This window comes from Lactuca serriola, chromosome 8 (assembly GCF_051521515.1).
Source record: "Lactuca serriola cultivar US96UC23 chromosome 8, Lser_US96UC23_V15, whole genome shotgun sequence".
Classification (NCBI taxonomy): Eukaryota; Viridiplantae; Streptophyta; class Magnoliopsida; order Asterales; family Asteraceae; genus Lactuca; species Lactuca serriola.
Genome location: NC_136415.1, coordinates 242,531,754 through 242,536,612, shown reverse-complemented (window position 1 = coordinate 242,536,612; position 4,859 = coordinate 242,531,754). Strand labels below are relative to the sequence as shown.

At 34.7% G+C, this 4,859-nt stretch overlaps 1 non-coding gene across 1 annotated transcript; it reads right to left on the bottom strand.

Annotated features, from left to right (window-relative positions):
• Positions 1-624: 624 nt before the first annotated feature.
• Positions 625-731, bottom strand: LOC145071656 (small nucleolar RNA R71). The gene has a single exon (XR_013690662.1). It is a non-coding gene; the product is annotated as a small nucleolar RNA R71 (small nucleolar RNA).
• Between the last annotated feature and the right edge of the window lie 4,128 nt (positions 732-4,859).

The following is a 4,859-nucleotide window of genomic DNA, read 5'->3' as shown; positions in this document are numbered from 1 at the left end:
ATTTTCTGTTTTGTTTCAACGATTTATTTCCAGGGCATCACAACTTCCTATCATACCACCACTTGAAGATCCAAAGTCCAATTTCCTTAAGAAGAAAGACAAAAAGGTTGACTAATCGAGTAGCACTTTTCATTTCGACAAATTCAAAAGTTTTAAGAGAACTCCAAAAAAGAAAAGAAGAGGTTACAAGCCAAGAATTGAATGAAAATCAAAATAAGAGGTCAAGAGCAGTGTAGAAGAAATAGCAGATATCACAATAATGACGATAGAGGAATAAAAGAGAAGAGTGTGTAACGATAACGGTCCCGGTCTCGTTCCACCCGCAATATCAACTGCCACAAACTTTCAGCTCAAGTGCCATATTCTCACAATGCTTAATGAAAAACCATTTTTTCAGGAAAGATTATGAAGATGCCTTCAAACATATTGATGAAATATTAGACATTTCAAAGTATTTCAATGTTCTAAATGTTTCGAGAGATGTAGTTTTGTTAATGATGCTTCCAGTGACACTTACTGGAACTGCCAAATTGGCTGAGGTCATTAGCACTTGGAAATATAAGAACGTGGTAATACCTTCATGAAACATTTGTACGACAATTCAGCTATCCTTCAAATATATCCAAACTAAAAATGAAGATTGCTAATTTCCAACATAACGATGGCGAGTCCTTGTACGAAGCTTGGGAAAGATACAATGGATTGCTTAGGAATTTCCCTCAACATAAAGAGGTTTCTATATTTTATGATGGGGTGAATGTGACCACAAGGCAACTCCATGATTCTCAAGCCAATGAAGAAGAAATATTCCACTACAGTCAAAGAGTTAATAGAAGAATTCACAAAACATTCAAGAGAGAATTACAACCCTTGAGAGGATGTTACAAGAAGTAAACGCAATGGGGCTTAGGAGGATTTAGAAACTGTAATGGCAAGACTAAAAAATATGGACTAAATGATGACATAGATGGGTAAATCGATTCATGTAATACAAGTAGTTTGTGACAATTGCAATGGACTACACTTAACGAAGGATTACGATTTAGATGATAATGGGAACCGAAAAGAAAAAGTATGCTACTCTAGTGGTGACCGGGTTGATGAAGATTGGAGAAAGCCAAAGAGGGAAAGGTTGTATTACAAAGAATACAAGAAGCAAAAAAGGTATCGGCAAACCGGACGACGCTTTTACAAAAAAACAACCACCACCCAAGAAAAAACCAGATTTCTAGTCAATGCTCGATAAATTCATGAAAGCTTCTAAGAAAAGACACGACGCTACTGATGTTACAACTAGAAACCAACAAGCTTTCTTTAAGAATATCGAGACTCAACTTGGGCAATTGAATAAATTTTTTAATGAGCAATTACCACTTAATAATCCCGATCCATAACCACAATCTCATGTTATGGCAATATACACTAAAAAAAGGTTAATTATAAGCCATTAGTGATCCACGATACAACTACAAGACAACCCGGTCCACAAACGGAAGAAGCGAAGCAAGAAGGAAAATCTAAATATTGGTCATGCCTAGCAACCACGAGGCCACGTCATGCTTACTGAAAAATCAATAATCTTCTTTGAAACCATATCAGCGTCTGCTTCCTTATCCATCTCGAACCATGCGAAACCCACTGGAGCCGGAACATAAAAAGTTTATGGAACTAGTGTTATCTCTTTCGATCAATGCCTCATTCCTCAAATCCATGGCTAAACTTACAAAATTTTCTAAGGATGTAATTACAAGTCGAAAGGAGTTGGAAAAAGCATCCATCATCATGCTTAACGAACTATGTTTTACAGCCATGATTGAGGGATTACCAACAAAAATGGGAGATCCGGCCGATTGACTTTACCTTGTGAATTCGACAATTCCACTATTATAAATGCTTTAGCATATTTGGGGGAAAGCGTTAATCTAATGCCTTATATCTTTTACAAGAACATTGGGTTGCCAAAATTGAAAATAATAAGAATGGCAATCTACATGGCGAATAACTCAATTACCCATCCACGTGGAATTGTACAAGATTTATTAGTCAAGGTTGGGAAATTTTTCTTTTTTGTTGACATAGTTGCGCTCAACAAGAAAAAATATAAAGACCTTATAATTTTGGGATGACCATTTTTTAGCACTGTGTCAGCCCTTGTTGACATCTATGACAAGCTTACAATTAGAGTGGACAGTGAAGAAATAATGTTTGGGATGAACTTACAAGCAAGTCAAAACCAATATATAAGAGTAGATGATTTAGATGGGGTAATGGAGAACAAGGAAAATGAAGAAGGATTCAATGAGTTAGAAGAAATAGAGAAAATGATGGAGGATAAGATAAAAGTTTGGAAGATACCACAAAAACAAAAGGATGTTAAGCTCACGAAGCCTCGAGCTTCAGTTCCAATGACATTTGAACTATTCGTGTTCGGTACACGAAAGATGGAAAACGAAGAAAACTATTATGATAAGGAGATGAGTGAAAAGGATATTGAATAAGACTTAAACAAGCTGATATTTGACAATATGGGAGTGGAAGCAAGGGAATAAAGGAAGAAAAAGGGAAGAAGCAACTTGCTGGAAAAGCAAAGGGTTGAAGCACAAACATGAGGAAAGAGCCAACAAAACGAAGAAGGAAAACACAAAGAAGCCGTATATAAGGTGAGTTAAGGCTTATGAAAAAGAGTGGAAAGAACAGAAGGAGAAAAACGAGACTCACTCCCACCTGCAACAATGTAGAGTGAGAAGAAATTCAGCTCCCGACTCCTACAAAAGAAGTGCATAACAAGAGGCAATCCGTCATTTTTTAGAGTTTTCATTTTCTTTTAATTTTAATTTTAGTTTTTTTTTTTGTTTTCGTTTATGAGTTTTGTTTTCGTTTAATTGAATGATGATGTGTTTTTCCAGATCTAATTCTCATTTTGTAGTATTTAAGAAGTGAAAGCAGGAAAGGAGCTTAATTGGAAAAGTCGAGAGGTGTTAGAAGATTACAATCGAGAGCCACATCTTTGAATAAGTGTGGGGGTGCTGCTCATTTTTGAAAGATTTAAGGGAGAGTTCAGGATATAATGAAGCTTAAAATATGTTTTTGCAATTATGTCATGAATTGAATTTTTTTCGAAAAGCAATTGGAGCATAAACTGCTTTCAAAACCTCCTAGTAACTATGACGTGGCCATCATTATGTCACACCATTGCATTTGTTATTTTCGCAATCGGAAATTTTCATCCTTGATCTTACGGTGTAGCCATCATATTCCCACGTTGTGGTGCAAATTTTTATCACAATCAGACTCTTTCAGATTCAAATCCATGACGTGGTGTATGCTCTCCCACATCGTGACAAATTCCCATGCATTATTATGAAGATTTTTCGTACCAACTTTTCGAAGTAGACACTTTTGTTTCTATTTATCCGACACATTTAAATGTAGAGAGTCCAGTTTCTAGACATTAATGAGATGTTCAAGTTTTGCCATCACAAATTAGATTTGATCTCGCTACTACTACCCCATGGGAGTCTTTACTTTTTCTCCATTTTATTTTATGTGCTTTATTTTCTTTAAGCATGCAATAGGAACATTGCAGAAATTAAATGTGGTGTAGGGGGGCGAATATAGGAATACAAGAAAATTGATTCAAAAAATAAAAAATGAATAGGATTAAATTTTTTTAGAGCTTAAAGACTTGAAACAATGATATAAATTTAAAATCTAGTTAAAAAATTATATATTTTTGTGTTGTGTTTTATGTTGCTAGTGTTATGTGGGACGACCCGATGTGAGCTTCGATGTTTAATTGAACCAATATATGTTTTAGTGTGTTTGTAGCTTCCCTTTCCTAGTGACGTCATGAGACAAAAACATAACCTTGTTTAGTTTAAGGGACATCATACGTTTAGCATCGTGTACTCGAAATATATCTAGGAAAGCTTATGTAGTCATTGCAACTTAGACTAATGTCTTTAACCAATAAGGGTTGAAGTTAAGCTCCCTTGCTTAATCATATGTTTTCCTTTTTAGGATTTTTAGTTTTGAATGAAAAAAGTGAGTTGTGAAAAAAATATATAGTAAAGAAAAAAAGTTGTAAAAGTTTGAGTGAATAAAAGTGTACAAAGTTATGAATATCAAGAAATGCTAGGAAGAAAAGTTCAAAAGTTCCAAAAATTGAAGACTCGATTTGAAGAAAGTGAAGAATAAGGCGAATTGCCAAGTAATTATTTACTATAATTTTTCTTTATTGGTTATATTTCCTTATGTATGCTTTGGAGCTTAATCAAAAATTACCTTGAGGTTAAGAAATATTTTTAAGGATATATCGAAGGGATGCATAAAACTAATGTTGTTCAAAATAAGCGGGGAAGTATTTTTGAAGATTGTGAGTACTTAGGATTGGGGAAGTACTTAGGAATCATTAGACACAAACATATGCATTAAGGTCTCGATGTAATGGATATGCTTAAAATGTATAGTCTTGCACGATATTGGTAGCTAAGGTTTTGATGTGATAGTATGACGATTATAAAATCATTTTTGGTTGGGGGCAAGAAAAAGTCAAGTGTGGGGTATTTTGATATTTGCTTATTTATTAATATATTTTGTGCATTATCTTAATATTTTTAACTATAATTGTGTTTATTTTAGTGAAAAACTTGCTTAATATGTTAAAAATATGTTTCGTAGCTGTAAAGGCGTGCTCAATATTAAAAGGAAGCAAAATGCAGAGTTGAAAGTAGGAAAAAGTGGGCCAGGTAAACCGAAGTAAAAAACTCCATGAATTTTGAAGCCCACGGTGTGGAGATCCTTAGCCACACCGTGGTGAGGAGAAGTTTCGCGATCAGAGAACCGCCTTGGGGAATACA